The sequence below is a fragment of the Canis aureus genome, chromosome 35, assembly GCF_053574225.1.
Source record: "Canis aureus isolate CA01 chromosome 35, VMU_Caureus_v.1.0, whole genome shotgun sequence".
Lineage (NCBI taxonomy): Eukaryota > Metazoa > Chordata > Mammalia > Carnivora > Canidae > Canis > Canis aureus.
In genome coordinates, this window is record NC_135645.1 from 20,801,530 (window position 1) to 20,826,281 (window position 24,752).

Genomic DNA, 24,752 nt, shown 5'->3' on the forward strand with positions numbered 1-24,752 from the left:
GTATTTGCCTTTCTCTATCTGGCTTATTTCGCTTAGCATAATACCCTCCTGTTCATCCATATTCTTGGGTTTTCTTCTTTTAAAAGGATTTTTTTCTTTTTAAAGGCTGAATAATATTCCATTATGTGTGTATATGCATATATACACATATATATCATATATATATGCATATATATATGTATGTGTATATGCATACATAAGGGAGCTTACTTAAAAACACAAAACAATAAATTTGCTTGAGTTTTATAGATAGTTTTTTTTAAGACTTTATTTATTTATTCATGAGAGACACACAGAGAGAGAGAGAAGCAGAGACACAGGCAGAGGGAGAAGCAGGCTCCCTGTGGGGATCCCGATGTGGGACTAGATCCCAGGTCTCCAGGATCACACCCTGGGCTGAAGGCAGGCGCCAAACCACTGAGCCACCGGGTCTGCCCTGTAGATAGTTCTTAATAAGCTTTAAAATATGTGATAGTTCTTTAAAAAGAAAATAAATACATAATACTTTATGAATGCAATCTATGTATGTGTAATCATACTTGACATTTCCTGACTTTGTCTTATAACTTGTAGTTTTACTTCTTTCGGGTAATAGAGAAATGTTCTCCAATTATCTCTATGTTATATATTTTTATGGAAAATGTAAAAAAAATATATTTGAATGAAGGAAAATTTACATCGTAAGATGGAAATGCAAAATAATGTCATATTGTTTCTCCATTCTAAAATAAAGTTGAGGGGCACCTGAGTGGCTCAGCGGTTGAGCATCTGCCTCTGGCTTGGTTTATGATCCTGGGGTCCTGGGATTGAGTCCGGCGTCCTGCTTCCTGTGGGGAGTCTGCTTCTCCCTCTGCCTGTGTCTCTGCCTCTCTCTCTGTGCCTCTCAAGAATAAATAGATAAAATCTTTTTTAAAAAAATAAAATAAAGTTGAATGTCTGGGAGGAGCAATGCAGAGTAAATATATAATATGAAAAAAAAGTTGAATCTTCGTACACTATCACTTTTGTCTCTACTAGTCATTTGGTTACTTCCAATAGTTCTCCTGTAGCAATGAGCCAGAACTTAGCTTGAATTAGTATAGAATAAATAATATATGTTTGAATCTATACAATATCTTCCTCTTTTTCTTCTTTTAGCGATTCTTTACTGTATAGGATACGCATTTTTTTAAAGCATTACAGTAAGATGACACGTTATAAACATGTGATGGGAATAGGAGAAAGATATTATTACAAGTGGTTTAAAGGTAGATTATCCTGTCAGCATAAGGCCATCAACAATTCTTTCAATCCCCCTTATCAAGATATAAAGGTATTTTCCCTCTCTTGAATTGCTGCTGTCCTATGACTTGTTTTGACTAAGACAGTGAGGAAGAAGTGATGTGTGAGTTCTAGAGCTTGGCAGATTCATTTCACTCTTGTGGGATCCAGCCAAAAGCACAAAAGCTATGGCAAGATTACTGAGTGATAAGAGAGAAACAGCCCCAGGCAGCCCCCAGGCATTCCAGATACCACAGTGGAGGTGCTATGAGCAGGAATAAAACCATCTTGATCGTGCTGTCTCAGCCATAGTACTAGCCAAAGACAGTCAATAAGCACACATTTGTATCCTCAGCCAACATTACATGGCACAGAAGAAAAAGTCCAGCTAGGTCAGCCAACTCACGAAATTATAAGAAATAATGAGAAATAATAAATCATTACTGTTTTAAGCCAACAGATTTTGGATTAGTTTGTTACAGGAAAATCTATAACTGAAACATGGTTTCTTTGAGAATATATATCATTTTCAAGTGTAAGATTTTTGAACCAAATAATTTTGTTACAAGGAAAAAGGACCAAGCTACCCCATCTCCGTTCTCATGAGAATGTAAGAAGAAAAGATAATTTAATTATATGAGATATTGGGGTGATTACTAATTATATCTGTTAAAGTACATTCAGCTGTAAGTCTAAAACTCCTTACTTACATTTGCTTAAAAAAACAAAGATATTAATCAGGGTCCTTGATAAGGAGTCTAGACATAAAGAGTATGTGATGCCTGATCTCAGGGTTGTGAGTTCAAGCACCATGTTGGGTGTAGAGATTACAGTAAAAAATAAATAAGCTTTAAAAAAAAAAAAAGAACCTATTATTGGTATAGGGGCTTCACAATGTCTTCAAACAAATAGGCTTTTTTCATTCTTTTGTGTTTCATCCTCAGCAAGTTACTTTCTACAGCATGGGTATAAGAAGACTTGCCTCAGTTTTAGATATTATATTCATGTCAAGACAAGAAAGGTGCTGTCATATGTGTATGCTTCCTTTTGATAGAAAATAAGTTTTCCTAAAAGCAATTCCAATCAAATTGTAGTCATGTGCTACATTCCATTTGCCAAAAAGGTTTTATAGGGCCATAACTGGCAGTACTGGGAAGCTGGAAAATTTCACATCTGGCAAAGAAATGCAAAATTGTCAGGACAGCTTAGACTGGTTTTGCTCTGTCAATGTGTGGAAGGACACCAATGCAACTCAGAGCAAAATCCGATTCTACTAACAAGAAATATAGCATGATAAATAAGTAATCAAAAATTCTGGCAAATTGAATTCATTCATACTAGTACCCTACTATTCTGAGTTTGGAAAAATGTTTGTTTTCTTTCCTTTTTAAATCAATGACAGCAATTGCTTACAAAACACTGGCAACAGTGACTACAATCTTTTCAGACCAATAAAAGGAAATGTCTTCCTATTGCTAATTTTGTGAGAGATATTTTTAAAAAGAAGTAAATGATATTGAAATTTATTGAAGTATTTCCATTACCTATTAAGATTATCCCAATGAATAACACTAATTGATTTTTTTCCCTTTCTTTACTGAGAAAATAATTTTGCATTCCTTGGATGTATCCAACTCTGTCATGATGTATTATCCTCTTAATGTTTTAAAATATTTGTTTTGCTAACATTTCATTTATAAACTTTATGTCTGTGTTTATGAATGAGACAGGACTCTAATTTTCTGATGTTTTAGTGTCCTTTTCTGAATTTGGGACTCTGGTTATTCTAACACCATAAGATAATTTGAAGAGTATTTTCATTTTTCTTTCCCCAGAAATTTTTGTGTGTGATTAGATTTACTTGTCTCTAGAATATTGTACTTGGTTTACATTGAGGGAATTTTTAAATTTTGTTGGGGAGGCAGGTTTATTGTGATGGGGAGTATGTACCCTAAACTAGACCTATTTAGAATATAATTTGATGACTTCAAGCAAACGTATACAACAGTGATAACTACAACTACAATCAAAATATAGAATGATTTTACCACCACCAAGTTACTATTCTTTAGTTAATTGTCTAGTGTTCCACCCTCAGCCCCTGGTAACCAATGATCTGGTTTCTATTCTTATAGTTTTGCCTTTTTTCAGAATATCCAGAATTATATATGTACCTGGAATATAAGAAACATCCTCTCCTCTTACCTCATCCATCTTTAGGCTAAGATTAAACAATTTTTCCTTGATATTTCTAAGTATTTACTGATAAAATCTATGCTTTTGTGGTTGATAGCCTCTAACACGGCCCCCAACAATCCCTCCTGCTATAATGTCCTTTTGCAATATGCTCCCCTTGAATATAGGCTGGGCTTACTGACTCATTTCTAATGTGTGTTGAGATTTCTCTTTCAAGATTAAGTTGGATAAAGATTGTGACTTCCATTGAGGTATTCTCTCTAGATCTCTCTGATTGCTCTCTGGGGAAGCCAGCTGCCATGAAATGATGCATCTATGTGGAAAGTGCTGCATGAGTGAGCTTAGAATCAGATCTTCTGAGACCTGCCACCAGTCATAGGAATGAACTTGGAGAGGGATCTTCCCCAGTTGAGACTTGAGATGATTACAGACACCTAGATTACAGATGTGCAAGAGACCCTGAGCCAGAGAAATCCAGCTAAGCCACTCCTGGATTCCTGAGATAGGGAAACAATCAGAAAATGTTTTTAGCTGCTAAATTTTAGCATGTATTAGTTTCTTATGGCTGACAAATTACCACTTGATAGTTTAAAGCAATAGAAATGTAATTTTTGTAGAGTTCTGGAGTCTTAGAAATCTGATAACAATTTTACTGGGTCAAAATCAAGGTATAAACCAAGCCACATTTCCTCTGGAGGTTCTAAGGGAGAATCTGTTTCTTGTCTCTTGTAGCTTCTGGTGATCGCCATATTCATTGGTTTGTAACTGTATTATCACTCCAATCACTGCCTCTGTCTTCACATGGCCTTACTCTTCTGTGTCTAATTTCCCTGTTCCTCTCTCTTATAAGGACATTTATGATGGGATTTAGGGCCTACTTGGTAATCCAGATAATTTCCTTATCTCAAAATCCTTAATCACATCTGCAAAAAATTAAAAAAAATTATCACATAAAGTAACATTCATGGGTTCCATAGATACATATTTAATGCCTTTGGTCCATTACCTAAGATAATTTGTAATGTAATAACATAATGAATATAGTGATCTTTACAGATTCATAGGTTTAGACTTAGGTCTCATTGCTTGAAGTCTAGCAACAATTGACTTTTCTGCTATTTCTCTGCCAGTTCTTTTTAATCTGTTTTTAAAATTTTGGCCAAAAAATGAAAAATACTTACTTGAAGTCATATGTATCTTGTGATACCTCACCAAAATTAGAATCTGATATGCACTATTACACTATGTCTAACCCCTTTACTTAGAGAATCTGATTCAGAAGACATATGATCTGCCTCCCAAATTGTCATAGGTCATGTATCTCCAAGTGTTTTGCTAGCCATTCCAGAGCTTCCCATCTCTTTAGTCTTCAATAAGAAATTCACCACCACCAAATGCTGAATTACTGAGATAAAATATATATTAGGTTTCTTCTACTACAGTATATCATTTCTAATAATAATGTTTGTATTAGAATGATATTAGCTTTTATAAGAGAAAATTCTATACTTTCAGTGAGTTAACAAAATGTCAATTCATTTCTCTTTTATGTGAAACCTCCAACATATATATTTCTTGATTAGAAAGAAGCTTTTCTCTAAGCAGTGCTTCAAGTTTCCATTCAAATCATGGTTATTGTATCTCTGAAAAGGGCTTGCATGTCTCTGTGCACATCATCATGAAGATAGTATTGGAATGAGCATGGAGAATTATTTGTGAAAGGTGTTTAAGGTATTAGCTTGGAAGAAACATACATCATTTCTGCTTACATTTCATTGAATAAAAAGCATCTGTGGCAAATATACACCGCATGCACTTTTTTGCCTCAGTTGGAATTACGTCTGGGAAACGTAATCCAGCTGTTTTCTCAAAAGATGAAGATACAGGTTTGATGATCACCTACCAGTCTCTATAACACTATTGATATCCTTTTTAAAAAATTTGGTATAACTTGTTTGGTGGCTCTGACCATAGTCAATTTCCATGAAAATGTATATGTATTCATGAAAAGATTATATTGATGACAGTATTTATGTATTTCTTTGATCATTCTTGTTAGTTGTGTTGTTTTAGCTGCCATGTCTTTATTGAATTTTTCCCTAATCAATAATTTTGTGAGCAAAAATGTGAAAGATCCCCAATAATATTTTCAAATTTATTATGTATTTGAAACTATTTTATTATGTGCTTACAAGTCCAGAAATTTTAATTCCATCGTTATGAATTAAACATTTTATTAACACAGAAAAGTCTATCTATAGCAAAGTTTTGCCCTGAATCCTACTTTTTTCCTGATATTAATATACCTGCAATTTTCTATTGGTTTATATTTGCCTGGTATATATTTTTCTTTAATTTGTCTTTTGATAATTTTACATTCTTATACATTTCCTGCATATAACAAAATCTTTCTTCAACACACTTGTGTAATCTTCATTTTTTAAGTAGAAAAAATATTCTTTATATTTGATATTATCAATAGATTTAAATTTAAGGCTATTACTCATCTTATTTTGCCCCTTTTATTTTTTGCATATTATAAGGATCTTTTTCTCCCCATTGCCTTATTTACATTGATTGAGTTTGTTGTCCCTTCCACACATTTTTTATATATCTCTTAGTTTAGAAATTATATATTCTAGTGTTTTCCTCTTATTAATCTTCCTAGAATTTACTAGAACTATTTTAGCTTATCAAAGATCAATATCACTTTACTTGTCTCCAAAACAAGGACTTTAAAATATTCTAACTGTAATTATCTCCTTGCCAGATCATACTTCTCTCTATAATTTGTTTTATTTCTTTTGATTCTCTTAACAGCACAGTAAGATAATTGTATTATTTTATGTACTTTAACATTTACATATAATTTTATTATTATTTTTACACATAATTCCTTCTTAAACCATATTTTTAGAATTGGCTTTCTAATACATAGCTACTAGCCATGTGTGGCGATTTAAGTTAATTAAAATTAAAATTTAAAATTCAGTTTCTCAGTTACAGTAGTCTTAGCTCAGGAGCTCAAAATCACACGTGGCTTGTTACCATATTGGGCAGGACAGATGTAGAATATTTCCATCATTGAAGAAAGTTATATTGGCTACAACTGCTTTATAAATTCTTTTAGCGATACTTTTTTGACAGTGAATACAGACTTTTGTTATTTTGAAAGTGTTTTTACTTTGACCTCTTTCTTGAAAGGCAATTTAATGAATATACAATTCTAATTCAATGATCATTTTCTCTAATTACTATGAATATGTTATCCCCTGTATTTGTATTTCTAACACAGTATTGAGAAGGCAGCTATTGGACTAATTGTTATTTAGCTGAAGGTAATCCATTTTATCTCTAACTGCTTATAAAATTTTCTGTTTCTCTTTACTGTCTGCCATTTCACATACACCATCCTGAGGCACATTTTTTACTTGTTTTTCTTGTACTTTGTTTATCTGTCTGAATCTGTGATTTTATCTTTTCCCAATTCTAGAAAACTATTAGTCTATTTCCCTTTGATAATTGTCTTTTTCCAGTTTTCTCTTTTTTAATGCTTCTAGAAATTTAATTTCCAGTCTGTTTTTCTCTGCTTACTCTCTTAATTTTTCTTTTATGTTTATTTCCCTAGATCTCTTAGTGCCTTACTTCATATAATTTCATTAAATATACATTATTTACTTTACTAAATCCTTATTTGAGCCTAATCTGCAGTTTGATCAGACCACTGTTTTTGCTTTTGTTTTGTTTTCAAATTTCAATTATTGTCTTTTGACTTCTAGAAATTAGATTTGATTGTTTCACAAAATAAATTTGGTTAATTTTTTTCTATTTAAATGTTCCCCTTATTTTTGAAGAATGTCTTTAAATGTATAAAATACATTTATTTTATGCTTTATAGCTTACAATTTCAATATATGAGATCTTCGAGGACCTAACTCAATTTGCAAGGATTTTTTTTCTGTTGATATTTATGATGGTGGATTTCATTTGTTTGTTGATTTTTTTTTAATTGTAAGTGCTTATTCCTCTGACTTCTATGAGAATTATTTGAGGATTGTATTAAAGTGCACTGTTTTAGAAATGGTTTTTCTGCTTGCTTCAATCAGTTGTCCAAAAGTTTGACCAACTTACCACTATTTAGCCTTTTGACTAGGAGTTTTGGTACCCATACTGGTAGAAATTCTAGCCATAAAACTACAAGGATTTAATAGATATATAGTTATTATTCTGAGAATCTTTTGGTATCTGGTGAATTTTGCCTTTGTTCTTATTTTTCCTTATGCAATGATGTACTAAGTTATATCCAAGTTTTATGTGTGTGGAGAGTTAGCTTCCTCCTCTTGGACTCCATGATTGTTTACCAATCTCTTGCCAAAAGGCCTGTGGAAGCCTCTGGTGTCTCCAGGCTGCCAGGGTTGAGAAGAAGTCTTCAGTAATAATGAATTTCTAGGGCTCACTAACTCATTTTCCAGCATTTACTGATGATAGGTTGTTTCCTTTCATCCATCACTAGCTCAGCTAGCTGGTCCCTATGAAGAAGTTGGTGTGCTGACAACCTTTTCTATTTTATAAGTTCCATACTTTTCATTTTCATAAACTAAAATGAATGTAAACTAAAATGACTTGAAAAGTTGAAAATATTCATATTTTCTTCTAATGTTTTCAACACTGACACAGTTGTAAAGGGGGAATCTTAATTATTTGCCTGAGAATACTTTGAATGGCATGGTTAACTAGATTCTTTCTGAAATAATATCTATCCATTCATTCACCGTAAAGGGGGTAATTAGGTGCTGATTCAAAGAGTCCATGATATAGTTTATTATATAATATGTAAATTATAACTATAAATGCATAGAAATATATAATAACAACTATATATATATCATACATCTTTTAGGCATTACAATATTTATTGGTGAGGAGTTTTGTTCACATATTTGCTTAAATTATAAGATTTGGACAGTCCTGAATGTAGCATTAAAGTATAGAAGGCCTTAGGGAACAGAAAATTCACACACAAAAATATTTTTTTAATCTTTTTTTTTTTTAATTTTTATTTATTTATGATAGTCACAGAGAGAGAGAGGGAGAGAGAGAGAGTCAGAGACACAGGCAGAGGGAGAAGCAGGCTCCATGCACCGGGAGCCCCACGTGGGATTCGATCCCGGGTCTCCAGGATGGCGCCCTGGGCCAAAGGCAGGCGCTAAACTGCTGCGCCACCCAGGGATCCCCCCAAAAATATTATTACCCAAATTGTTTGGTAATTTTGATTAGCTCTGCTAAGCTTGTATGTATACTGTGCTTACATAGGCTTGAGAGTTGAACAGAGCAAGAAAACGGATGTGGATGAAAAAATGGTGAAATTTGAAATAGGATTGAATCTTTTGGATGTTAACTAAGTTGATATAAGATAATAATGGAACTGAAAACAGAATCACAGCTTGAAATATAGTTATTAAATAACTATTGCTGTGATTTATGACTACATTAAGTGTCTAATTCCTGACATCATCTTAGACATCTCTGGGAAGGAAAGCAATAATATCCTTGGAAAAGGGATAATATCCTGACAGAGGTCAAGGGGAAGGAGCATTTATTGAAAATATATACAAATTCTATCCTAAAGACAAAAACATTTTTTTTCTGCAAATACTACTTTGACCACTGAAATGAACCAGAATTTCACAACTCTCCATGTTTCCCACCTGCTGCAGATGGCAAAAAATGTTTGGCTGCCAAAGGTGTAATCTCTTAAGAGAGCTGAATAATAAGTGGTTTATTCTAAGATGACAGAGACATGTTCTCTTGCCAGCTGTCCGGTTTAGATATGGACTTCTAAGGAGAATTCACACAAACAATTTTGTATCTATTACAAGTTTATCAGAGAGGGGCATGCTATGTCTTAGTGGTTATTTCCAAAGATAGTTATAACAATACTTAATTTTGTGAGAATCTGATTGATCAAATGCTTGATTCTCTATGCAGAGTTAGCTGACTACATGTTTGTATCTATATTAAAGAAAGATGTACTTTTAGATATAAATATATGTATATAGGCATTAAGATAGGAGAGATGATTTCTATCATTCTGTAGGTATAACAAATCTAGTTCTATAATTAGATCATAATTTATGTCATCAAACTTCGGAATCTTAGGCAATATTTAATCTACCTAATCTTAGGTAATATTTTACACTTCCTTTAATTCTGCCTAAAAATATTATTTGGCAGAATTAAAATCTATTTGCTCTCTAAGGGAAATTACAGATCTATTTACTTATTTATTTATATTTGTTTGTTTGTTTATTTATTTATTTATTTATTTATTTATTTATTTATTTATTTATTTTAGAGAGACAGCCCATGAGACAGGGAGGAGCAGAGGGAGAGGGTGAGAGAGAATCTCAAGCAGACTCCCTGCTGAGCAAAGAGCCCCATGAAGGGCTCCATCTCACCCTGAGATCATGAGCTGAGCCAAAGTCAAGAGTCAGATGCTTAACCAACTGAGCTACCCAGGCGCCCCTTGATTATTTCTTATAGTTTTCTCTTTTTTGCTAAGATTTCCCCATTTGTTCATGTATATCATCCATCTTCTCCACTGCAGACTTTAACATGTTAATAATAGCCGTTTTTAAATGCCTGACCTGTAATTCCAACATCTGGGTTGTATCTGAATGTCTGCAGGTCCTAGGGGTTTTACACTCTCCATGATAGCTGACACTAAACTTCCAAAAACTTAACTAAATTCTTGTGCTTAAATCTTCTTACTTTTATGACTGTCATGTATTTGTCTCTTGTTCTATCCCAAGTAACCTAACACATGTGTCCATGTCTCTCCTTGAGATTTTCTACTTTTCTTTGGATATTGGGATAGTTGGTTGCCTGATGATCTCAGCTCTTCGATAGGTCAAGAAAAGATATGATTTTATAAATTGCTTTGCTTTTTCTAATTACTAAGATAGGAACAGAACTCTTTCTAATATTCTACACCCTTTAGACAAAATAGAACTTTTATTACCAGTTTTTAACTACACATTTTTTATGCCTGTTTTGCTTGACTTACTAACTTTATGTAGTAAAGTTAGTACCAGGAAATATTTGTTGAGGAAATAAATCTATTTATACTCTATTTTTCCACTTCTATCCTCTCCACACCTTTAAGTTAGAATAAATCTCTCTAGTGTTTTCTGATGACTGTCATTACCTTAAACACAATTCTTAATTTTTTATTTCTTGATTTATATATTGTGGGGATATTTTACTTCTTAATGTGAATGTTGAGAATTACAGTATTTTTACTCTGTCATGAAAATTAGGTTTGTAATATTTTCTTCCTGAATTGAAATTGTAATTGATATATAATATTGTATTGGTTTTGCCCCTATGACATAATGATTTGCTATATTCATATATTGCAAAATGATCACCATGAGTTCAGTTAACATCTATCACCACACATAGTTACAATTTTTTTTTTTTGTGGTGAGAACTTTTAAGATCTACTCTCTTACCAACTTTCTAATATATTGTTAATTATATCCCCAGAACTTATTATTGTTATTTTTTAAAATTATAGAGTACATTGAGACTTTATAAAACTATGAAAGATGAAAAGTACTATGTGCTTACTCTCTATTTCTATTCTTTTCTCCAAAATTCCAAAATACTGATAATTACTTTTAAGTTTGTAGGCTTTTTAATAATTATACTAAATTTGTCCATATTTTTCAAAAACAGTCCCTAAATATATAATCTAATAAATCCAATGAATAATAGCAATTCGCTAATACTAGTGAACAGTAAGTAATACTGTGTCTCATTTGTGCACACTTGATTGTATGTACAATAAGAAAAATGGGCCCAGAGGCCAAGTGTTTTTAATCTACCAAGTGGAAGTTTCATCTGAGTGTCTATTTTCACATGTCCCAGTCAGTCTAAACTGCAATTATGGGAAGAGCTACCCATCTGTATATAAAACACTAAACATTTAAAAGAGTATTCAAGAATTTGAAATGTATAAACCCTATTTCTTTCCTCTTTGAAGCCAGCTATTGCCAAAAATAACTATTCATTGATGTAGCTCAATTTCTCTTATTTTTTGGAGATATATGTAAATCAAACAGTTCTAGTTGCAGGGATAACAATACATATAAGACATTAGTTTCCTGTTTCAAGGATCCTGGGACTCTTATGTTTATAAACTATTTCCTTTTGGGTTGTGATTTATTTTAATTCAGGTTTATCATTTATATGAATCTAGTTTATGTTCCTATGGCTATCTGAACATAACAAAAAGGTTCACAATTCCTCAGACTTTTCTCTATATCCACTTGTAGACTTGATTGAAAATATTTTGTAACAGACTCATTCTATAGCTTTAAAATTCTTAGGCACAAATAGTATATTCTATATCTAAAATTCAAAGTCCAAAAGAAATTGCAATAACCAAACTGACATTGAAAATCGAGTGGTCTTGGTGAAATAGAGATTGCTATCAGCTTCATAACTAGTGAGTAGATACACATTTGGGGGGAGTTAATAATTTGTCAAATTGGTCATGCAGCAAATTGGTCTTGTGATGAATGGCTATTGGTGAAAGGATTTTCTGCAAATTGATCTACGGGAATTTAGTTCACCACCCCAAAATGATGACCCAAAAGGGCATCTTCACCACTTTGACAAACTAGTGAAAGTAAGTGCAAGGATATATAGAAATACTTGCACAGATGGTCTAGAGAATACCATATCACACCTGTAGGTTTACATTGCTGCTATGAAGAGATCTTCTACAATTTTAACAATGAATATAGGTTGCTTTTGAAATTATATCAAATAAATGAACAGACAAGCCTATAAATTATTAACCTATTTATATTTAAACTGAGATAAATTCTCTCTAAGTCACTTTTAATCTAGTCTTTTTTTAAATTTCTGTTTGAATACGTCCCAATTCATATATCTTACACAGATGCACAGAGATAAACTATTCTAAGAAATTTTCACTTTAACCTTAATTTATGATGTTATATAGATTGGGAAGACATGCTAGTGATAGTTATGAATATACTCATTCTAACAGATTCACATTGTGGGATAAAATTAATTGAAGCAATCATTGTAAAATGCATTTTCCCTTTATTACACTGTTTCCCTTTACTAACCATTTTGAAGAACTCCAAAATTAGTTCCTTCCTTTATAGTGTTTTCTTTTCATATGAATTTTTTCTTGTACTGACATTTTGTTTTTTTTCCTTTCTTAGAGAACCATAAACTGTGTGCCTTCTTTGTGGTTACGTTGCTTAGGTTACATGATCCTGCTTCAAGAACCACTTGACCTGTAAGTGTGTGACTTGATGTAGTTTTTCACACTGTTCTTTTTCACCTGCTGCTCTCCAAATGTGGCTGTTTTCTATTACCTGATTTCTGAGTTATGCTTCTTATCCTGTATCAGAAACTTGGCTTCGATCTCTGGTTGACCCCCCTTTCATTTTCTTTGGCTTATCCTCTCTTTGTTTGTATTAATGGCTTCTTTCTCCATTCCCCTTTTCCTTCATAGTTAGGCTTCACACAAAGTGGAGTGCTCAAAAATAAACATACTCCCGCTCACTTACTCTGCAAGAGCTGTCTTCTTCCTGCTGCACCTTTTGTTTATGCTCAGCTACTTTATGTGGTACCTCTTATCTTTTTTCATCACAACGTGAAAGCCATCTTTATTTTTCACATCTGTTTCTAAAATCTCTCTTATTTCTTTTATCTTCTAGAACCCCTGAAGACTTCGGTAGATGATATGAACTGAGAAATTTATTGTGTGATTTTTTTTTTTTTCCTTGAGCTAGGGAAACTAGCCACACTTTGCCCACCCAACTTTATTAAGAAATATTCTGGGGGAATTTGAGTAGCTATATTTTTTAAATCACAAATGTTACAGCCGTTTCCAATTTGAGAGGAAGACCAAAATTCAGTTTAAGTAAGTATTAAGAGCTCTGGCTTTGGATTCAAACTTCATTTGTACTCTCTATTTTCCCACTTATGGAGTTGGGGTCTTAAGAAAATTCATTTATCCTTTCTCAGCTTATGCTTTTTCATTTATAATATTATTAATACATACGATAACTTGTATATGTGCATGTGTGAATGAAATGATATTTATAGCACTTTGCTGAATGCCTGGCACATTATTAACAAGGTAAATTAATGCTAATTAGTAATTATTATTTTTAATATGTAAATGTTCTTTATCACAATTTGCCTTAAGTAGTTCGCAACTTTTCCTATGTCCACTGTCTCATTATAAGAAACAATTTTTTAAAATTTTGACCTACTAAGTTGAATCTCATCAACATTTAACTAGTCTTTTTTTCAATGAAAATTTTTTATTTGATTTTTTGTTTCCTAATATGAATCTTTCATTAACCCCTTAAGCAATTGAACTATGTTAGTAGTAGCAGTTTCAGATTTATTAAAATTGAATATTTATGACACAGTACATTGTTTCTTTATGAAAAACTGCTAAGATTTATAAAAATGGCCCTGACAATGTCTTTGTGTACAGGAATATTTCTGTTCTCTTCTTCTTTTCCATCAGGATTTTATATCATTTAGTCACTTCTGTTCCTCTTGGCAAATCTCATCCTCATGGTCTTTTAAAGAAGAAACCTGGCAAATAACACCTTTTTTCCTTATTTTTTCTTCTTACCTTGTAATATTTTGTTGTTTTTTTTCCCCTCCAATCTACTTGTCCTCTTTCTTCCATTCTCCATTATTTTTATTTCTTTCCTTTTTTCAATTGTAGATACTTAATGATCCTTTATCCTTTATTCAGATAACCAGAGAAGTTTTGGACTCCATATATCTTGTCCACCATTGCTCTCATCCTCATGGTCTTCTTTCTATCAGATTTTTATCATGGTATATGACTACATTATGACTTAATTGTTACTGCTCCCTATACTGCCCCACATTTCCTTCCTCACTACCTGTGTTCTTCTTGGTTTTTCTCGGGATCTACAGTCTCTCATAGAAGGAGTCACTTTAGATTCACAGCATTTGTTTTTTTTAAATAATTTGACTGTGTGAAAGGTTGTTCCACTCCCCCAAATGATATTCAGAGAAGCACTTACAGAAAATTCATAATAACTTTATTTATATTTTAATATAGTTATACTTTCTAGCCTTTTACTTTAACTCTTTCGAAAATATATATGGAGGGGCACCTAAGTGGCTCAGTCGGCTGAGCATCTGACTTGATCTCAGCTCAGGTCTTGATCTCAGGGTACTAAGATCAAGCCCTATGTTGGGCTCCATGCTAGGCATGGAACCTACTTAAATATATATATACACATACATAAATACATAAATATATATATGGTACACATTCCACATGACCTGGATATTCATGCATTTGATGGAAAGAGTTGCAATAACACCCAGATATAGGATTTGCTAAATGAGCTGTAGTCAGCTGATTATCCACCACTTTCTTCCAAGTAAAGTAAAGTATTGAGGTCTTCCACTAAGGGTAGTTCAAAAAAGTACTGAATTACATATTTTTATATATTATACATTTTATAATAATTTTATATTATATAGAAATATTATATTTATATAATATATATTTAATATATGTCATACATGAATATTTATATGTTATATAAATTTAATATATGTTATATATAAATATTTACATATATTATATATTTACTGTTAGATAGGAACAGATACCAGAAATAGGTGGCTGTTTTTCTTTGTTTTTCTTTTTTTTTTTAAATTTTTATTTATTTATGATAGTCACAGAGAGAGAGAGAGAGGCAGAGACATAGGCAGAGGGAGAAGCAGGCTCCATGCACCGGGAGCCCAACGTGGGATTCAATCCCAGGTCTCAGGATCACGCCCTGGGCCAAAGGCAGGCGCTAAACCGCCGTGCCACCCAGGGATCCCAAGGTGGCTGGTTTTCTTGACTGAGATTGTGAAAATATATAAGAGGGACAATCCCTGATTTTCTTTACTTAAAGAGCCATCACAAGTTTTATAGGTTAAAACAATACTATCAAATCTTTCAAATCAGGAGCCCAGATTTCATAAAATACTTGTGACTATTTGTTTCACACAAAGCTAGCATTGTACCCAAGAAAATCTTCATAGCCATTCTTTTCTTTGACTTAAAGTTTGATCATATTCCTCCATAAGGCCTTCTCTAAACACATTGCACAAAATCCCTGAGGATGTGACTTGTAACAAGGTCTCAGTAGTGCATGGTGTGAAATCACCACACACGCACAAGGCTGATAGTTGAGAACCCATTCACAGAACAGCATGGGAAAGCACAAGCCTTTCAAGAAGTCACAATGTACTTTTGCAATGTGGCAAATTGCAATCCACAGGAGATGATGGAAGCCAAAGGAGAATGTCTCCTTTGCAAAATTTAGGAGGGAAAGTCAAGGGCTTTATGACGCAGAATCATTTTTTTCCTTCACACTAAAAGAAACCCTATAATAAGTGTTTCCACAGTCATTGCTGAGACACAGTTGAAAGAACCAGATTGGCAGGATTAAAGTCCTGGTAAAATATTCCTCCCTGAGTTTTTATCTCATTGCTTTTCCTAGATGCCAGTTGTGGAGGCTATGTGGAGACAATGAGATGGTATGCATGGCTTGACTATGAGAGAAAAGGTGTTTGATCCATGTGCAAGTAAGCATTAAACACTTTAACTCCTGGAAGATGACAGACAGATAAGGTGAAGTCCCAGCAACTGTTTTGGTGGAACAAAATTGGTCTCCTGATAAATGAAGGAGGCAACAACCATAAAGGAAAAAGAGGATGAGAAACGTAGGTGATTGTTGCAAGCAACACTTAACATCTAAGATGATATTTTCCCACAAAGAAGGAAGGAAACAAACTCATTCTCACCACAGATGAAGCAGACAGTTTACAGATAGTGCTTTGTGGAAGGCATTCCATTGAAAAGGTCTTCTGAAAAGACACTGATAGATTTTCTTTCCCTACCTTTGCCATTTCACAGGTGTAATAAATATAAATTGTAATAGATACAGCTAGAAGAAGAGAAATGATTGATGAAATCTGAGTGATCAACTATTTCTTCTACTTTAAAGACTGATCTTAAAGCAGTTTCAGACAGAAAGAAAGATATTTTTTTTTCATTAATATACTGGCTCTGAATAAAGAAAACAAGAGGTCTACTGTTATCCAACATGAATTAATGTATATAAAAGCAGACGAAACACAATCATGACAATAAAGGAAAAACATCTTGACAAGGGAGGGGCAAAGATTTTTCTCAGACACTCCTGATTAATGGTTCCCACCAAAGTCCAAGGAACAGTGATTTGTAGTTAGCATGAGAATCCCACTGTAGTGATATTTATATTTTTATATTTTTTCTATATATTTAGGCTTCTGTTCAATGTTTGTTAAACATTGCTCATTTCTCAATGTGTTTGGCTATTTAGAACTAAACTTAAAATTATGCTTATGAAGTTTTGAATTAAAAATAATGTTTAGGTAATAAAGGTTAACTGAACAAGACAAATCTAATAATTATATTCAACGTATGTTTGGGACAGATCATGTAAAAATTGGAGAATAATCTCACTTCCGCTTTTGGCATGCTGTTTGAAAAGGTCTTTTTTGTACTGTCCTACGAATCTGCATTATATTTCTAGACAATTTGTGGCCAAAAGTTAGGCCAATTTACGACTGGATTATATTAATATATATGTTTTAAATGCCAGAAACCACAATTATCTGGCATCCAATTTATAATTTGGATAATCTGGGCCTTTCTGTTATTTTTTCTATAAGTTAACATTTGTTAAAATAGTTATTTTCTATTAAACGTTTCTCAAATGTTTCCATTTTAAGTTTTGTTAACCAGAAATTGGTTTTATGGCAAGTTATAAAACCTCTTTCCCTAGCGGTAAAACATCTCCCATAATTCTTTAATTTCTATTACTTTTCCAGCTATGTGTAGAGCTAGACTGTACCTGCAACTGTGCTTTGCAGAGAGGAGGTGTCCCATTAAGTATTTCTGACTATCAGTATGTTTAGTAGAAGTGTATTTGTCATTTCCAGACCTGGCCCCTAAAACCTCTTACACAAACTTCTATGTTCACTGTTTTTCCTTATAGCCAGCTGGATGCTGAGACTCTGATTGAGGCTACCAAAGCTCTAGAGCTGTGGTTAGCAATTTTTTTCCCTGAAAAGGCCAGATTGTAAATTTTGTGCTTGTTACGTTCTTTATTCATATACATTTAAAATGCAAAAACCACTCTTTGCTCATATGGCATATGAAAACAGGTTTGCAACAAAAATTGGTCCATGAGTCCTAGTTTTCTTACTTCCACCCAAGAAGATGGTGGGTGAACCACAGGATAGAAGCCTGAATTCCTGAATGGCTTCATGCAAAAGCACCCTTCCCAGCGCTCCCTTCAACCCCGCAGTGAACTATGATGCAAGCTAGAAAGCATTAAGCCCCTGAGGTTGGAAAGTTGTTTATTATATAAGTTTTTCTAGCCTAATATATCCTCTTTTACCTAATGCTTAACCCTGTTGTGATCTAACCTAATATCCAGCTGCAACATTCTTCCCAATTACTTCATAAATTTGCTGTTTAATAAACTTCAGATATAAAGTATGCTTTTAATCCCATTCCCTATTTTAGTTGACCAATCTGTTAATATTTAACACTTTTAACCTTGCCTCATATCCAAGTACTTTATCCTTGATTATTTCTGATCTTCCTCCTAGCTGACAGCTTCCCTCTAAGAATCATGTACCAACCTCTTTGTAGTAGTAGAGAATTTGTAGAAAGTTATTATCAAGTAACATGATCCTGCCATTTGTGAGCACTAAACACTTTAATGCTTCTGGTAAGTAGCCCTATCACTCTAATCAGCAAAAGTGTTGGTTTCCTCTTTCAAAATGAGCAACAAAGCTCTGCCTGAGATAAGCTAAAAGTAAACTGCATCAGGCAGCTCTTAACATTAGATTCTAGCCTTTTTTGGCCACATGAGAGAATTCAGGTATTTAGATTAATAAGCCAGACAAGACTTTTAGTTCATTTCACGGGTGATGGCGTATCATTCACAAACATAAAAGAGATCGCCATCTAAACAATAATAACCAAAACTCCCTATCAAAAAAAAAAAGTAGTTTGGCATGAGAGTAAGTATCTACATTTTCTGTTGCTGCTGTAACAAATTTTCACACACTTACTCATTTAAACAAGACAAACTCATTATCTTACACTTTCCATGACTGGAGTCTGGGTGCTAATTAGCTGGCTCCTCTGATCACATCTCACAGGCTGAAATCAAGCTTTTGGCTAGAACTGCCATTCTCATGTGAGGCCTGGGGGACTCTTCCAAGCTCCCTGGTTGTTGGCAGATTTCATTTCCTTGTGGTTGTAGGGCTAAGGCCCCTGTGTTCTTGCAGACTGCCAACTCAGGGTCACACTCAGCTTCTAGAGGCTATCCTTCTCCATCAGCGGTTCACAAAGTAGCCATTTGGTTTTTTTCTTCAAAGTCAGCCCAGAGTGCATGTTTTTTACTTCTTTTGCTGCATCTTTCCTGCCCCCGGCTAGATATATTTTGCTGTTTTTAAGTGTTTGTATGATTAGATTGAGCCCACCTGGTTGATATCAGGTAATTTCCCTGCTTTATGACCTGTATTCCTCAATCATTATCTGTAAACTCCCTATATACCTCCCCCCCGTTTTTCTTTTTTTGCAAAATACAGTAAAGTATGGTAACAGGTTCCAGGAGTTAGCACAAGGACAGTTGTTTGTTTATTTAGCTGGTTGGTTGTTTTCTGTGGGGGGTGGGTTTGTTGGAGGTGTGGTGTGTTATACCTACTGGGTTGGAGCTTCAGGAAAAACATGTAATTTTAAATAAATATTAGTAAAAAGTACAATTTTTGTCAATATCTATTCTATTTCTTCAAAAAAACTTAGAAAATTTTCTAAAACAAAGTGAAAAATACATCATTGGCACAGAATATATTACAAATCGGAGATCATGATTTAGATTACAGAATTTCCATCATTGTCCTTGCAATCCTGAAAAACACAATTTGAAATTCTTTTGTTTCTTAATTTTTTCATCCTGCCAGGAAAAATTTGCAAGATTCTGCAATGAGGGGAAAAAGTCAATGTGTATCTTCTCTGGTTCACCTATATGTGTATCTATCATTGACATTGAGCATCTAAATCGTAGAACACTGATCATAATGCAAATTATTCTTGTGCATGGAAATACAAATTCGTTGTGTCCAGTAAACTGCAAGTGATTATTGCCTTGTGGGTAGATCCATGTTGCATCTTTTTTAAATTAATTTCAGAATTTGTTAAGAATAACAAATTTTATATATGTGGTTCTTAGAATATTCCTTTGACTTGGTTGCAGCATCTTATTGGCTCCTACATTGTAATGAGTTAGACAAAATCTTTGACATGTGTTCATTCTCTATTTGTATAAGGATAATATTTTATCCGTCTGAAAAAAAGTGATTTCTTAACAATTTTCAGAATAGAGACAATCATTCTTCCTTTGTTTTCTACCTCCAGTTGTAGGCTATTCAAAATGATATCCTGTTTGGAGTGAGCTAGCCTTTAGCTTATTCTGGGAAAGGTGAAAGGCCTAGGTCAGTGCTCCCCATTGGAAAAGTAATAGAAACCACAATGAGAGCCACTTATGCAATTTTAAGTTTTCTATTAGCAGCATTTGAAAAAGTTAAAGGAAACAAGGGGACTCTAATTTTAATAATCTAATTTATTTAACCCAGTGTAATAAAAAAATCTTCATTTCAATAATCACTATAATTATTAAGTTACTTTACATTTTTTATATTAATTCTTCATTTTTTAAAAGACTTATTTATTCATGAGAGACACAGAGAGAGAGAGAGGCAGAGACACAGGCAAAGGGGGAAGCAGGTTCCCTGCAGGGAGCCCGATGTGGGACTAGATCCTGGATCCTGAGATCATGCCCTGAGCTGAAGGCAGACACTCAACCGCTGAGCCACCCAGGTGTCCCTATATTAATTCTTCTAACTCAAGTTTGTATTTTACACTTATAACACATCTCAATTCAAATTGTCCAAATATTAAGAGTTCAATAGGTACATATGATTATTAGCTTCTATATTGGACTATTGGATCTCTAGAATTACCCTAGATTCTACTGATTTTCAAGACTGTACTCCTAGGTTCTAATGAATTTCTCAGAGCCCAATATACTTCAATAAATTCTTTTAAAAAAATGTGGTAGCCCAAATATTTTTGTTGCTTGCAATAACATCTGACTGATATTCAACAACAGCATATGGATGCTTTTTACTTACACAGTAGTTTTGACTTACAAAGCACATTCATATCTTATTAGTTTACTAAATTTTAACCACATTAGGAACAATTAGGAATTCCAATTCCAATTAGGAATTGTTTTATCCTCATACCTTAAAGTGAAAGACCAGAGTCAGAGATCTCTTAAGGTAGTCTTAGAGCTACACCTTTTACTTGTACATATATGTCAAGGTAAGTTACCTATGCTATGCTGCAGTAATAACCAAACTCCAAAATCCCAATGACTGCACACATCAAATTTTTATGTTACAGATCAATGTAAGTCATTTGCCTCTCATCATGCTCTCCTTCAAAGTTTGAGTCAGTGATCCAATCTACTTCATCTTGCAACAATACCATGGAGATATCCTTTGTTGTCAGTCATGGAGATGAGAGCAGAGGCAGGAATCACCTGCTCTGAACTGCATCATTTTTGCTGACATTCCACTGGTAAGAATTAGTCCAACCAGGATAAATGCCACTGGAGAATTTAAATCAAGGAAGGGATATTTGGTTTACAGTAATAATCTCAGTTGCATTGAGCAATGGTAAACTCAGTGACTTAGAAAAAATTTATTTTATTCTTGATTATATAGTGTCTCTTTTCAACTGTAAAATATTCTAAATGAAATTTGTCTTCTGCTCTTTCATATTTTCTGGTTTGACTATTTTGTACTTGTTGGCTTCAAGTCCATTTTATGCCAAATGCTGCATAATTTGACAATATAATTTTTTTACCTTGTACTCTTTTTTTCATTTCTATAATTAGTATCTTATTTCAAACCTCATAACTTATCTGAATCATTTAATAGGCTCTGATTAATTTTCTTCCTCTGAATTGAATGTCTCCTCATTCTTAAATCCTAGCTTTACTAGTGACTAAACTTGTATGACCTTGGGCAACTTGCTGTATTTATTTGTCTCTCAGTTTTTTCAAATGTAAAACTTCAAAAATAGAAAAATTTTAATAGAATGAATAGGATGATTACATGAGTTAAAATGAAGTGCTTAGAAGAATGCTTAGTGTGTATACTATATACCTAAATACCAGCTCATCAGTGCTTCTTGACATTTTCATTATAATCCAGTATTTGCAGATCTCTTAGATTAGCATTTCATAGCAATATCCTAAACTGTTATCATAGGACTCTGTACCACTATCATTATTCTTTCAAACATTAGATATCTAAATATCTTCCCCTGTACTTACTATCTTCTACTTGGAACAGATTTCTCCCACATGTCTATCAAAAATCTCCTCTGTTTATTGCTACTGTAGCAACGAAGCATTTCCTGATCCTGAAAAGGGTGGAAGGAAGAAGTAGAGAAGTGCTATGAAAGGAGAACATAGAAATAAGTAAACAATTTTAGCCATTCTGGGGGAAAATGTTTTATCTTTCTGCACAATCCCAGTGGCTAGCCTTGGGTTAGTCAGGATTCTCCAGAGAAACAGAACCAAAAGGATTGGCTGATTGATTGATTTAAAGGAATTGGCATGATTGAAAGTCCCAGGATTTGCAGTCAGCAAGCTAGAGCCCAGCAAAGCTGATATATATCACAATCTGAGTTTGAGGCCTAAGCAGCAGGAGATCTGATAGTGTAAATTCCTCTTTGAAAGTTATCAGACACCATATCTAGAGGAGCTAATGTTTTCAGTAGGAGTCAGAAGACCAATGTCCCAGCTCAAGCAATCAAGCAGGAGAAGTTCCTTCTTACTCAGACTTTTGGTTCTATTAAGGTCTTCAATTGTTTGGATGAGTCATGCCCACCTTAAGGAGAGCAATCTGCTGTACTTGTTCTATTGATTCAAAAATTAATCTTATCATGAAATGCTCTCATAGACACACCCTGAATAATGTTTCACCACATGTCAGGGTATCCTATTGCCTAGTCAAATTGATACATAAAATTAACCATCATACTTGTCCTTTATTATCATTGCTTTTAAAGTTTTTATTTTTTTATTTTTTTTTTTATTATTTTTTTTTTTTTTAAGTATTTTTTCTTTTTTTTTTTTTAATTTTTATTTATTTATGATAGTCACAGAGAGAGAGAGAGGCGCAGAGACACAGGCAGAGGGAGAAGCAGGCTCCATGCACCGGGAGCCCGATGTGGGATTCGATCCCGGATCTCCAGGATTGTGCCCTGGGCCAAAGGCAGGCGCCAAACCGCTGCGCCACCCAGGGATCCCGCTTTTAAAGTTTTTAAAGTAATATAGTTATATATAATATATATATATATATATATTATATATAACATTTTATTTATTTATTCATGAGAGACACAGAGAAAGAGAGAAGCAGAGACACAGGCAGAGGGAGAAGTAGGCTCCATGCAGGGATCCTGATGTGGGACTCGATCTCAGGTCTCCAGTATCAGGCCCTGGGCTGAATGTGGTGCTAAACCTCTAAGACACCCAGACTACCTTAATTATATCTTTTGATATTAATGCTGTCTCTTCGTCTTGTTTGCAGACTTTTGAAGGAAAAGATCATGTCTCATTGTTAAATTTTTTCCCTTTAAGAATTTATACAGTGATGTGCAGCATAGAGGTTTTTCATAAATTCCTGACTAACAGAACTTTAACTCAATCATACCTCAGGAGGTAGACCTTAACAACAATTATTGAATGACAAAGCTTCCTAGCAGCAGCTAATTTTAATCTTCATAAATAGCACCTAGTGGCCCAAATCAAATAGTCAATGAAATAGCACATGTTGCCAAATTCTGTTGTGGCACATAAACCAGGATTCCATACAATTAATCAAATGCTGCAAGTTGAAGGTCAAGAAACAAATGGATAAACTGATGTTTACATTGAAACCTATATTTTCAGGGCACTTGGGTGGCTGAGTGTTTTAAGCATCTGCCTCTGGCTCTGGTCATGATCCGGGAGTCCTGGGATGGAGCCCATTGTCAGCCCCTGTTGGAAACTTTCTCTCCCTCTCCCTCTGCCCTTCTCCCCCAACTCATGCTGTCTCTCTTTCTCTCAAATAAATAAGATAAACATTTTTTAAAATCTATATTTCCAATATATTGTAATAGTTATGGAAAGCCTACAACAACTTTTCCATGTGCATCCTTTAAAATAAACAAGAGTATTTTACTTCCTATTTTCTAGAATATTTTGGAAGTCCAATTTTATTTATATTTTTAATTTTTTTACATAAATTTGTTAAAATGACATATCTCCTATAACTTACCAATTAAAATCAATGGAGATATTTAAATTATGTCCTTTTAAAACTAATAAATATGTAATTTTTGCTTATTTTAAGAAGTCTGATACATGAATTTATATTAATTACTGATTAAATAATTTTTATTTTTATTTATTGAAACTGATGAGGTATTACCAAATATGATATTTCCCCAAAAGCACACACACATACACCTTTTTATATTTTCAATTATTTTAATAATACTTGATAAAGATTATCAATCATTTTATTAGTTGCTATTATATTGAACAATATTAATATTGTTAATATTAATAACAATGTTGTTACTATTGAACAAACAAATAAATTACCTTAAAAATTATGTTACTATCTATGACAAATAATGAATCAATTTTTAAATATTGTAATTGGGATGCAGGGATGCAAGAGGACCTGGCTCTCCTTGTCCAAAACAGACCAGGGTCCTCTACTAGCCACTGACAAAATCCAGAGGCAGAGAGATGAGCGGTGGTGAAACAAGAAAGGAATTTATCTCAGTGAGGTCAGTAGGGGGAGGACAGTGGACTAACACCTCAAAGGCTGTCTCCCAAAGTGTTGAAATACTTACAGATTTATAAAAGGAAAATGTAAGACAAAGGTTAGTGGGTACACACATGTAGACAGTAAATATCAGGTCCATCACTATCTTGGGGTAAATTGCATGGGGTCTTGCTGGTTCAGGGCAGTTGTTATTACTTAGGAGAAGGAATTTTGTT

General features: G+C 33.6%; 1 long non-coding RNA gene across 1 annotated transcript in view; it reads left to right on the forward strand.

Annotated features, from left to right (window-relative positions):
- The window catches only part of LOC144305258 (uncharacterized), a 44,630-nt gene extending 23,371 nt beyond the window's left edge, over positions 1-21,259 (forward strand). The window contains exons 2-3 of the long non-coding RNA XR_013372320.1: positions 12,720-12,796; positions 21,089-21,259. This is a non-coding gene — a long non-coding RNA (uncharacterized LOC144305258). The remainder of the gene's footprint in view (positions 1-12,719; positions 12,797-21,088) is intronic.
- Positions 21,260-24,752: the final 3,493 nt, after the last annotated feature.